Genomic DNA, 13,935 nt, shown 5'->3' on the forward strand with positions numbered 1-13,935 from the left:
AATATTTGAACCGTACTATTATAAGATATCAATAATTGGAAAAATTGAGTGCAAGTGCATGAGAATTCTCTTACTATCTTCTCAATTTCCCTATAAATCTTTGTTTTTTTCCTAATAAATAAGATTTATATTGAAAATTGAGTTAAATAAATCAGGCTCCAGTGTGAAGACATTTCAAGAATAGTTGAATTAACTTTTGTCTTATTCTTAAAGAGTTCCTTCATTGGGAACAAAGTAAAAATTTTATATCAGAAGGAAAGAAAACACTTATGAACACGTACAATGCCTCCTCAACCTGAAAAGCAGGAAAGCATAATAAATAGCAAAAATCAGATAAAAATACTTCTATTATAATAGACACCATATTGCAAGTGCATTTAAAATTCGCAAGGCATAACATTTATCTCCTTGACATTTGTCTTCCAAAGAGTTCACAGTGTTTCAGTGTCAGTTGAAACAGGGGAAGAATCTCAGGGAAGAATCCTTCACATAATAATAGGACCATTGGTAATAATGTCTCTCAGTTATTTCCAAATCCATAAAGATGCATTTTCTGATGAGTGAGCTGTGAAGAAATACTTGAGAAAGCCTCATCCCTCTGAATTACTAGTGTCAGAATATTTTAACAATACTACTACGGATAGTACATTATCCATATTAACAGTCAATACATCTCAGATTGGAATCTGAGCAATCTGATGTGCAGAGAAAAAACGCTTTGACTTGCTCCTCATCTTTTAAAGGCAAAGGAGAACTTTTCTATGTACAAAGTCAGTTGTCAAGATAGCCTTAGGGAATAAGAGTCTGCAGCATTGAATCTCGCTGCATAGCCAATACGCCGATCTCCAGGTCTTCCTGATCCCAAATCCCTGGGCTTGTCCCCCAACACAGGCTGCCACCCTGAGGTCATTTGCAATTGCTCTCTTAGGAGCTCCGGGGAGGGCAGCAGGAGCTAAAAAGTATGGGACATTACGCGTGGAGGCCGAGAACATTACGGCCATTCTACTTTAAGTTCAGCATTTTCACACGTCCAGCAATCCCAGTCCCCTGTGAAGAAGAGCTGAAATTTACATTACTTCAGTTACAGGAAAAAAACAAAAATTTACAGCTTAATGTCCTAGAATGCCCCACAATAGTATAAAAACTGAGCCAAAGCCAAGAGCTGGAAGCCCCTATTAGAATGAGAAGAGAGCTCAATCCCCTGAAGGCCCCATATCAAAATGTGAACAGAACTTGAGGAATTGTTCCAGCCCTTCTGGAGGTCCCCGAGACCAGCCCTTAAAACTAAGCTAAAACCGTCCTCGGGGTCCAAGTCCCTGTTCCACTCTGTGGGGTATACTTGGACCCATGCTCGAGTTTGTAGAACAAACCTTGTTTGTTTCCATCAGTCGGTTCCTTAGTGGTTTCTCGGATTCGCCATCTTGTGCACAACACCCCATGTCCCCTTCCCACCTAGACTGACCCCCTGTCCCCTCCCACCCAGGCTGACCCTCAGTCACCTCCCCGCCCACAACAGCTGGGAACAGGCCCTCATACAGGTCCATGGGCATGCTGGGCACTCCTGCCATCCCCAGCCTCCCAGGGGAAGGAAGGAGGATTCGGCAGGACACAGTCCCATGGTGGCCCCTGGGCTCCCTGCCCAGGATGGCACCTGGTGACATGTCAGGGTCTGAGTCCCTGACGCTGGCTCCTCCACCCTGGTATTCCCGCAGGAAATGAAGTAAGAGGCCCTGGTCTTCTCCAGGGACATCAAGCAGGTGGACCTGGACATCAACATGACGTTCAGCAGTCACATCATGTTTTGGGATACTACGGGGTAGGGTGAGGCTGAGGGGCCAGGGGGAATTGGGACCCGGGGGAGGACTGGTGGCATCTGGGTAGGGAACATGGGGCTTCTGAGGCCGGGGGAAGAACAGCAGCCAACAAAACACAGCAGCATGGTAGGGTGCTGGGGATGACCTCCGTGCCCCCACCCCCGGTGTCTCAGGGATGAGGAGGCCACGAGGATGGGGCCTCCAGGGGTTGCCATGTGAGCTGAGCCCCAAAGGGGTGATGGACAGCACCCTGAAAACCAGGTGCCTGGGTGGGGGCCATGGGGGGCATTAAGGGGACCTGGGTGCAGGTTGCATGGCTGTGACTGGAGGAGGACACACATCGATCTGATGAGGGTCAGAAGGGTCAGGGTGACACCCACCCTCGGTGCTTTATATATTTCTAAATTCTATGCATTTAATTTGAGACAATTTGCAATTTGTAAACATACATAGTATGATGACCCCCAGATAATGCGCCCGGTCCAGCCAGGGCCCTGCACTGACCACACGGGGCCCCTGGGGCAGGTGTCACAACAAACCCCAGACTGTGGTCGCCTTTATCTAGGATGTCTCGGTGTGCATCTTAGAGAAAGGGGATGCCCTGTGTCCACAGGCCCCCCACGCCATCCCCCTCATTCCCCACCCACACACTATCCCCCTACATCATTATCCCTCATGGCATCCCCCCTACAACATTCCGCTCACACCCCCACACCAACCCCACCCACACTATACCCCAACACCATCCCCCCTACACCATCCCCCTCAATCCACCACCATCACACCCCTGCCCCCACACCATCCACTCACACACCATCGCCCCCCAGCAAGGACCCAGTACATGCAGCGGTCCCCTGTGGGACATGCTCAGCCTCCCTGTGGTTCTCTGGACAGACTGTTACCATCAGAAGCACGGTGTCCCATAGAGCATCCAGGGGTTGCAGGGAGGAGGAAAGACAGGGAGCCCGCGAGGAGGAAAGACATGGAGCCCATGACAGGGTGGGTGCAGGTGGGTGGAGCAGAGGAAGCACTGTGCCCTGCCTCCTCCCACTCTTCCTCCTGGAGGGCAGCACAACCTGCACAGGACACCAGCCCCTAACCCAGAGGGACCTGGGCTGACTTGGGCCCAGGCTCTTTGGGTGCTGGGTTGATTTGAGCCCCCACCAGTCCCAACTCAAAGACTAATGGAATCAGGCCCCCATGGCCCTGGCCAGCCCTGGATTCTGGCCCCGGGCTGAGCAAGCCTTCTCACAGCTGGATGTGGCCTCCTGGGCCCTGGGCTTGCCCCACAGATACAGGTCGCTGATCTAGGGCAGCCCTGGGGATCCCGGGACACCCCAGTGTGGGGAGAGAAGGGGTAAGCCGGTGGGGCCCACCCGCACCCACACCAGGAGGCAGGCTCCTCCAGGTGCTGCAGCCCCAGAGAGCCCGAGGCCGGGGTCCAGCTGCCCTGTGGGGACCCAGTGCAGGAGCCCATGATCTGCAGGTCCAGGTCAGCTCTGCTGTCCTCAGAACCGTCAATCAGGCTGAAACCTCAGGACACTCGCCCCCACCCAGAGTCCACACATGCTCCCAGGTGGGGGACTCCAGCACCCGCCTCCCCACCCTGTGTGATTCTTGCCCCCCCCTTAAAGGACAGAAATGTCTCCTTCCCCAGGGGAAGGCACGCACTCATGGCTCTGAGCCCGTTTGCTGTAGGAAGTCAATAAAGTGTTGTGGTGTGAAAATGCAGAGCCAGCCCATTTCTGTGTCTCCCAGAACTATGTGCACGGGGCGTGGAGAGACCCCCAGAAAGGAGGAGGGGGCACCACCTAGGCCCCAACCAGCCCCTGCAGGGGCACCACCAGGCACACACACCTGACGTCCCCACATGCCTTTCAGGGGAGGCCGGACCCACTGCTGGACATGGGAATGTGGCCGAGCCGGAACTTCCAGCTCTGATGACCCTCCAGCTGAAAGTTCCTGCACGAGTGAGCCCCGGCGTGGCCAGGAGAGCCCAGCTAGCCACCCAGCGCCAGCACCAGAAATGATGTTCTGCCAACCATTTCAGGGTTTTGGGTGACCTAGCCAGAGGATCTGATAGCTGCATGGGATAGCTGCATGTGATAGACACACATGCAGCTCAAAACCAACAAAAGTCAGAATCCCCCCAATGTTGTCAAACAGCAGCCAGATGGTTACATAGACTACACTGTGGCCCCCAATAGGATATTTGGAAAACGCTATAAGCCATGACTGCAGAGGTGTTGGAGGCACGGAGATGTGTTTGCTGTGTTCAAACAAGGAGGGCAGAGGGGCAGGAAGAATCCTCCGGAGGGGGGGCCCTCCTAGGAAAGGACACCAGGTCCCTGTGAAGGCTACGGAGGGTGAAATCTGTCCTCCTCTCTTTCTGCTTCTGGTTTTCATCCTAAATGCCATTTCCCTCAATCATATTAGCAAGAATTTATTTTATGTTTTTAAATTTCTTTTTATTGGAGTCCAATTTGTATGAATTCTTTCTTCAGCAAGGGTGTCATACAGGAGAGAAGGAGAGAGAAAGATTTTCCCAGACAGGCAACATATAAAGGAGTTCATGACCACTTAACCAGTCCAGTAAGGAATTTTAAGAGGGACTCTTCCAGTGGGGGAAAAAAAGAGATCAAAAGCAACAAAGACGAGAAAGGCTCAGAGAACGTCACCAGAAACACCAACACTTCTGGTAACACAAATGCACAAAGTTCATATCTTTGAATAATCACTCTGAATGCTGATAGACTAAATGCTCCAAGAAAAAGATACAGCATATCAGAGTGGCTTAAAAAATAGGATCCAGGATGTCTGGGTGGCTCAGGGGTTGAGCCTCTGCCTTAGAATCAGGGTGTGATCCTGGAGTCTTGGATCGAGTCCCATATTGGGCTCCTGGTGGGGAGCCTGTTTCTATCTCTGCCTAATTTTCTACCTCTCTCTCTCTCTCTCTCTCTCACACTATCATAAATAAAATTATTATTAAAAAAACAACATCCATCTGTACGCTGCCTACAAGATGCTCACCTTAGACCCATAGACACCGACAGATTGAAAGTCAGGGGATGGAAAATCATCTATGATGCTAATGGATATCAAAAGAAAGCTGGAGGACCCATACTTATATCAGACAAATGAGATTTGAAACCAAACCCTGGGGGACACATGGTGGCTCAGTGGTTGAGCATCTGCAATTGGCTCAAGGTGTGATTCTGGGATCTCAGGATCGAGTCCCACATCAGCCTCCCTTTGGGGAGCCTGCCTCTCACTCTGCTATGTTCCTTCCTCTGCTTCTCTGTGTAATTCTCATGAATAAATAAATAAATATTTTAAATTTCAAAAAAGAAAGAACAAATACTGTAAGAAGAGATGAAGAAGGGCATTATTTCATAATTAAAAAGACAATCTATCATGATCAAACAACAAAATATTTATGCTGCCAACATGGGAGTACCTAAATATAGAAACCACTGTTGGTGGGAATGTGAACTGGTGCAGCCACTCTGGAAAACTCTGTGGAGGTTCCTCAATGAGATAAAAATAGACCTGCACAACGACCCAGAAATTGCACTGTTGGGGATTTACCCCAAAGATTCAGATGCAATGAAACGCCGGGACACCTGCACCTCGATGTTTATATTAGGAATGTCCACAATAGCCAAACTGTGGAAGGAGCCTCAGTGACCATCGAAAGTTGAATGGAGGGATCCCTGGGTGGCGCAGTGCTTTGGCGTCTGCCTTTGGCCCAGGGCGCGATCCTGGAGACCCGGGATCGAATCCCACGTCGGGCTCCCAGTGCATGGAGCCTGCTTCTCCCTCTGCCTGTGTCTCTGCCTCTCTCTCTCTCTCTCTCACTGCATGCCTATCATAAATAAAAAAAATTTAAAAAAAGAAAGTTGAATGGATAAAGAAGATGTGGTTTATGTATACAATGGAATATTACTCAGCCATTAGAAATGACAGATACCCACCATTTAATTCAACATGGATGGAACTGGAAGGTATTATGCTGAGTGAAGTAAGTGAATCGGAGAAGGATAAACAGTGTATATTCTCATTCATTTGGAGAATATAAATAATAGTGAAAGGGAATACAAGGGAATGGAGAAGAATTGTGTAGGAAATAACAGAAAGGGAGACAGAACATAAAGACTCCTAACTCTGGGAAATGAACTAGGGGTGCTAGAAGGGGAGGAGGGCAGGAAGTGGGGTGAATGGGTGACGGGCACTGAGGGGGACACTTGATGGGATGAGCACTGGGTGTTATTCGGTATGTTGGTCAATTCAACACCAATAAAAAATAAATTTATTTAAAAAAAAGATCCAACAACTAAATATTTATACTGCCAACATGGGAATACCTAAATATAAAAACCAATTAACAACAAACATACAGGAACTCACTGATAATAATACAACGACAGGGGATTTTAACACCCACTTATGGAAATGGACCAATTGTCTATGCAGAAAATCAACAGGTGAACAATAGCCTTGACACACTGGACCACAGGGACTCAAAAGATATAGTCTGAATATTTCCTCCTAAAACAGAATACACATTTCTTTCAAGTGCACATGGGACATTCTCCAGAACAGATCATATCATGGCCCACAAATCAACCCTCAACAGGTACAACAGGTACAAGAAGGTTGATATCACATGCTGTACATTTTCAGAACATGACGCTATGAAACTCAAAGTCGACAGTAAGAAAAAAAAAATTGGACAGACAAAAAATACTTGGAGATTATGAACATCCTACTAGAGAATGAATGGAGCAACCAGGAAATTAAAGAGGAAATTTAAAACAAATGAAAATGAAAACATGTTTCTCCAAACCTCTGGGATGTAGCAAAGGCAGTCCTAAGAGGGAAGTACATAGCAATACAGCCCTACCTCAAGAAACAAGAAGTCTCCAATACACAACCTAACGCTACACCTAAAGGAGCTGGAAAAGGAATAGCAAACAAAGCCTAAAGCCTACAGAAGAAGGGAAAAATAAAGATGAGAGCAGAAATAAACAATATAGAAACAACAAAACAGTAGAATGGAATAACGAAACTAAGAGCTGGTTCTTCAAAATAATTAATAAAATGGATCAAGCCATAGCCAGTCTTATCAATGAGAAAAGAGAAAAGACCTAAATGAATAAAATCACAAATGAGAGAAGAGAGATCACAATCAACACCAGAAAAATTAGACAATTATAAGGGAATACTATGAAATTATATGCTAACAAACTGGGAGACCTGGAAGAAATGGACAAATCCCTAGAAATGTGCAAACAAGCAAAGCTGAAATAAGAAGAAATAGAAAATGTGAACAGACCCATAAGTAGCAAAGCAATTGAATCAGCAAGGCACCTGGGTGCCTCAGTGTTTGAGCATCTGCTTTGGCTCAGGTCATGATCCCAGAGTCATGGGGGATCACATCACACATCAGGCTCCCTGCATGGAGCCTTATTTTCCCTCTGCCTATACCTCTGCCTCTCTGTGTTTCTCATGAATACATAAATAAAATCTTTAAAAAAGAAAAAAAATAAAAAGATGAGATAGGACCCAAATAAAATCACAAATGCGAAAAGAGAAATAACAACCAACACTACAGAAATACAAACAATTATAAGAGAACATTAAGAAAAATTATATGCCAGCAACCAAGAACCTGGAAGAAATAGATCAATTCCTGGAAATATATAACATAGCAAAAATGATAAAGGAAGAAATAAGAAACTTGAACCGACATATAACCAGCAGAGAAATTTAATTAGCAATCAAGAATCTCCCAATAAGAGATGCTTACATCAATAGAACAGAATGGAAATCCGAAACAAGATACAAACCTGTAACTCTATGATGCATTAATCAACAACAAGGCAGGAAGGAATACCCAAAGGCACAAAGACAGTCTCTTCAACAAACCCTAACCCTGATCACAGGATAAGAACAAATGGTGTTGGGAAAACCAGGCAGCCACATGCAGAAGAATGAAACTGGACCACTTTCTTACACCATATATATAAAAAGTAAACTCAAAATGGATGAAAGACCTAAATGTGAGACCTGAAACCACACAAAGAAGAAACGATAGGCAGCAACGTCTTTAACATTGGCTATTGGATCTTCTTTCTAGATATGCCTCTGAGGTGAGGGAAACAAAAGCAAAATTACTATTGGGACTTCATCAAATAGAAAAACTTCCGCAAGTGAAGGAAACAACCAAAACTAAAATGCAACATACAGGAGGAGGGGCAAGATGGCGGAAGTGTAGGGTCCCCAAATCACCTGTCCCCACGAAATTACCTAGATAACCTTCAAATCATCCTGAAAATCTATGAATTTGGCCTGAGATTTAAAAAGAGCCCAGATCGAATGATACAGTGAGAAAAGTTCATGATTCTATCAAGGTAGGAAGACGGGAAAAAGAAATAAAGAAACAAAAGGCATCCAAGTGTGAGGGTCCCAGCGAGGATCCCAGCTAAGGCCGGGGCGAGTGCCCACAGGACAGAAGAGCTCTGTCCTGGGAGAAGGAGGAGCTGCACCAATCTTCCAGGGCGGAATGGCACCTTCAAGGAGTCAGAGAAGAACCCCAGGAGGGCGGGGATGCCCTAGGGCTCCCTGGGACACTAACAGAGACCTGCACTCCCAGGAGAGTGCACCGAGCTCCCTAAGGGCTGCAGGGCACATGCATTGACCAGGGAGGAGCACTGAGGGGCTCCGGCGGCGGCTCTGCATGGAGGGGTTTGCCCAGCCCCAGGAGCACATTGGCGGTAGCGACTCTTGCAGAGGAAGAGGCACCGTGTGGAGGGGGCTGCGCAGCTCCGGGAGCAACTCGGAGGGGCTCGGGCGGTGGCTCCGCAGTGAGGCGGCTATGCGGCCGGGAGCGAGAATCCAAACGTGCAGGCCCCGCAGCACAGGGCGCCGGGACACAGCCCAGGATTTGGCCTCTGCTGGGACAGGCAGAGGCACGGAGGGCCCAGGATAGCAAAGACGCTCCTGCCCAGAGCTGAGCAGATCAGCGGACCCGCCGAAGAGCCTCCAGGCCCTGCAGATGGACTGCTCCCGAGTTACTGCGGGGGCTGAATACAGGTTTCCAGAGCTGGCCGCTGCCACTAGGGTTGTTCCTCCTGGGGCCTCACGGGGTAAACTAACCGCACTGAGCCCTGCACCAGGCAGGGGACAGAGCGGCTCCCCCAAGTGCTAAAACCTGAAAATCAGCACAACAGGCCCCTCCCCCAGAAGACCAGCTAGACGGACAAGTTCCAGGGGAAGTCAAGGGACTTAAAGTATACAGAATCAGAAGATACTCCCCCCATGTTTTTTTTTATTTCTGATTGCTTCCCCCATCCTTTTCCCCATTTTCTTTCTTTTTTTCTCTTTTTATTATCTTTTTTCCTTCTTAGTTCCTTTATTCTTTTTCCTTTTTCTCTTTTCTTTCCTTCTTTCTCTCCCCTCTTTTTCTCCTTTTGCCAATTCAATTTGTATATGGCCACTCGGCACTCAGGAAAATGACTAGAAGGAAAACCTCACCTCAAAAGAAAGAATCAGAAACAGTTTTCTCTCCCACAGAGTTACAAAATCTGGATTATAATTCAATGTCAGAAAGCCAATTCAGAAGCACTATTATACAGCTACTGGTGGCTCTAGAAATAGGCATAAACGACTCAACAGACTTCATGACTGCAGAATTTAGATCCAATCAGGCCGAAATTAAAAATCAATTGAATGAGATGCAATCCAAAGTAGAACTCCTAACGACGAGGGATAACGAGGTGGAAGAACGAGTGAATGACATAGAAGACAAGTTGATGGCAAAGAGAGAAACTGAGGAAAAAAGAGTTAAATTAAAAGAACAGGAAGACAGATTAAGGGAAAATAATGATTAAGGGAAATAAACGACAGCCTAAGGAAGAAAAACCTACGTGTAATTGGGGTTCCCGAGGGCGCCGAAATGGACAGAGGGCCAGAATAAGTATTTGAACAAATCATAGCTGAAAACATTCCTAATCTGGGAAGGGAAACAGGCATTCAGAACCAGGAAATAGAGAGATCCCCCCCTAAAATCAATTGAAACCCCCCAACACCTCGACATTTAATAGTGAAGCTTGCAAATTCCAAAGATAAAGAAAAGATCCTTAAAGCAGCAAGAGACAAGAAAATCCTGACCTTTATGGGGAGGAGCATTAGGGTAACAGTAGACCTCTCCACAGCGACCTGGCAGCCAGAAAGGGCTGGCAGGATATATTCAGGGTCCTCAATGAGAAGAACATGCAAGCAAGAATACTTTATCCAGCAAGGCTCTCATTCAAAATGGAAGGAGAGATAAAGAGCTTCCAAGACAGGCAAGAACTGAAAGAATATGTGACCTCCAAACCAGCTCTGCAAGAAATGTTAAGGGGGACTCTTAAAATTCCCCTTTAAGAAGAAGTTCAGTGGAACAATCCACAAAAACAAGGACTGAATAGATATCATGATGACTCTAAATTCATATCTCTCAATAGTAACTCTGAATGTGAACGGGCTTAATGACCCCATCAAAAGGCGCAGGGTTTCAGACTGGATAAAAAAGCAGGACCCATCTATTTGCTGTCTACAAGAGACTCATTTTAGACAAAAGGACACCTACAGCCTGAAAATAAAAGGTTGGAGAACCATTCGCCATTCAAATGGTCCTCAAAAGAAAGCAGGGGTAGCCATCCTTATATCAGATAAACTAAAATTTACCCCGAAGATGATAGTGAGAGATGAAGAGGGACACTATATCATACATAAAGGATCTATCCAACAAGAGGAATTAACAATCTTCAATATATATGCCCTGAATGTGGGAGCTGCCAAATATATCAATCAATTAATAACCAAATTTAAGACATACTTAGATAAAATACACTTATACTTGGTGACTTCAAACTAGCACTTTCTACACTCGATAGGTCTTCTAAACACAACATCTCCAAAGAAATGAGAGCTTTAAATGATACACTGGACCAGATAGATTTCACAGATATCTACAAAACTTTACATCCAAACTCAACTGAATACACATTCTTCTCAAGTGCACATGGAACCTTCTCCAGAATAGACCACATACTGGATCACAAATCGCGTCTGAATCAATACCAAAAGATTGGGATCGTCCCCTGCATATTCTCAGACCATAATGCCTTGAAATTAGAACTAAATCACAACAAGAAGTTTGGAAGGACCTCAAACACGTGGAGGTTAAGGATCATCCTGTCAAAAGATGAAAGGGTCAACCAGGAAATTAAGGAAGAATTAAAAAGATTCATGGAAACTATTGAGAATGAAGATACAACCGTTCAAAATCTTTGGGATGCAGCAAAAGCAGTCCTGAGGGGGAAATACATCACAATACAAGCATCCATTCAACAACTGGAAAGAACTCAAACACAAAAGCTAACCTTACACCTAAAGGAGCTAGAGAAAAAACAGAAAATAGATCCTACACCCAGCAGAAGAAGAGAGTTAATAAAGATTTGAGCAGAACTCAATGAAATCGAGACCAGAAGAACAGATCAACAAAACCAGGAGTCTGTTCTTTGAAAGAATTAACAAGATAGATAAACCATTAGCCAGCCATATTAAAAAGAAGAGAGAGAAGACTCAAATTAATAAAATCATGAATGAGAAAGGAGAGATCACTACCAACACCAAGGAAATACAAACTATTTTAAAAACATATTATGAACAGCTATACGGAAATAAATTAGGCAATCTAGAAGAAATGGACGCATTTCTGGAAAGCCACAAACTACCAAAACTGGAACAGGAAGAAATAGAAAACCTGAACAGGCCAATAACCAGGGAGGAAATTGAAGCAGTCATCAAAAACTCCCAAGACACAAAAGTCCAGGGCCAGATGGCTTCCCAGGGAAGTTCTATCAAACGTTTAAAGAAGAAACCATACCTATTCCACTAAAGCTGTTTGGAAAAATAGAAAGAGATGGAATACTTCCAAATTTGTTCTATGAGGCCAGCATCACCTTAATTCCAAAACCAGACAAAGACCCCACCAAAAAGGAGAATTATAGACCAATATCCCTGATGAACATGGATGCAAAAATTCTCAACAAGATACTAGCCAATAGGATCCAAAATACATTAAGAAAATTATTCACCATGACCAAGTAGGATTTCTTCCCAGGACACAAGGCTGGTTCAACACTCATAAAACAATCAATGTGATTCATCATATCAGCAAGAGAAAAACCAAGAATCATATGATCCTCTCATTAGATGCAGAGAAAGCACCTGACAAAATACAGCATCCATTCGTGATCAATACTCTTCAGAGTGTAGGGATAGAGGGAACATTCCTCAACATCTTAAAAGCCATCTATGAAAAGCCCACAGCAAATATCATTCTCAGTGGGGAAGCACTGGGAGCCTTTCCCCTAAGATCAGGAACAAGACAGGGATGTCCACTCTCACCACTGCTATTCAACATAGTACTGGAAGTCCTAGCCTCAGCTATCAGACAACAAAAAAGAAATAAAAGGCATTCAAATTGGCAAAGAAGAAGTAAAACTCTCCCTCTTCACATGTGACATGATAATGTACTTAGAAAACCCAAAAAACTCCACCCCAAGATGGCTAGAACTCATACAGCAATTCGGTAGTGTGGCAGTATACAGAATCAATGCCCAGAAATCAGTGGCATTTCTATACACTAACAATGAGACTGAAGAAAGAGAAATTAGGAATCAATCCCATTTACAATTGCACCCAAAAGCATAAGATACCTAGGAATAAACCTAACCAAAGAGGTAAAGGATCTATACCCTAAAAACTACAGAACACTTCTGAAAGTAATTGAGGAAGACACAAAGAGATGGAAAAATATTCCATGCTCATGGATTGGAAGAATTAATATTGTGAAAATGGCAGTGCTACCCAGGGCAATGTACACATTCAATGCAATCCCTATAAAAATACCATGGACTTTCTTCAGAGAGCTGGGATAAATCATCTTAAGATTTGTGTGGAATCAGAAATGACCCTGAATAGCCAGGGGATTGTTGAAAAAGAAAACCAGAGCCGGGGGGGGGGCATCACAAGGCCGGATTTCAAGTTGTACTACAAAGCTGTGATCATCAAGACAGTGTGGTACTGATACAAAAACAGACACATAGATCAATGGAACAGAAGACAGAACCCAGAAATGGGCCCTCAACTCTATGGTCAACTAATATTCAACAAAGCAGGAAAGACTATCCACTGGAAAAAAGACAGTCTCTTCAATAAATGGTACTGGGAAAATTGGACAGCCACGTTGAGAAGAATGAAACTAGCCCTTTCTCTTACACCAGACACAAAGATAAACTCAAAATAGATGAAAGATCTAAATGTGAGACAAGAATCTATCAAATCCTAGAGAACACTGGAAACACCCTTTTTGAACTTGGCCACACCACCTTCTTGCAAGATACAACTATGAAGGCAAGGAAACAAAAGCAAATGAACTATTGGGAATTCATCAAGATAAAAAGCTTCTGCACAGCAAAAGAAACAGTCAACAAAACTAAAAGACACCCTACAGAATGGGAGAAGATAGTTGCAAATGACATATCAGATAAAGGGCTATTATCCAAGATCTATAAAGAACTTATTAAACTTCACAGCAAACAAACAATCCAATCATGAAATGGGCAAAAGATATTAACAGAAATGTCACCAAAGAAGACAGACATGGCCAACAAGCACATGAGATCATGCTCTGCATCATTTGTCATCAGGGAAATACAAATCAATACCACAATGAGATACCATCTCACACCAGTGAGAATGGTGAAAATTAACAAGGCAGGGAACAAGAAGTGTTGGAGAGGATTTGGAAAAGGGTAGCCCTCTTCCACTGCTGGTGGGATTGTTAACTGGTACAGCCACTCTGGAAAACTCCATGAAGTTTCCTCAATGAGTTAAAAATAGAGCTACCCTACAACCCAGCAATTGCACTGCTGGGGATTTACCCCAAAGATACAGATGCAGTGAAACGCCAGAACACCAATATTTATAGCAGCAATGTCCACAATAGCCAAACTGTGGAAGGAGCCTCAGTGTCTATCAAAAGATGAATGGATAAAGAAGATGTGGT

Source organism: Canis lupus, chromosome 1 (assembly GCF_011100685.1).
Source record: "Canis lupus familiaris isolate Mischka breed German Shepherd chromosome 1, alternate assembly UU_Cfam_GSD_1.0, whole genome shotgun sequence".
In the NCBI taxonomy this organism is placed as follows: domain Eukaryota; kingdom Metazoa; phylum Chordata; class Mammalia; order Carnivora; family Canidae; genus Canis; species Canis lupus.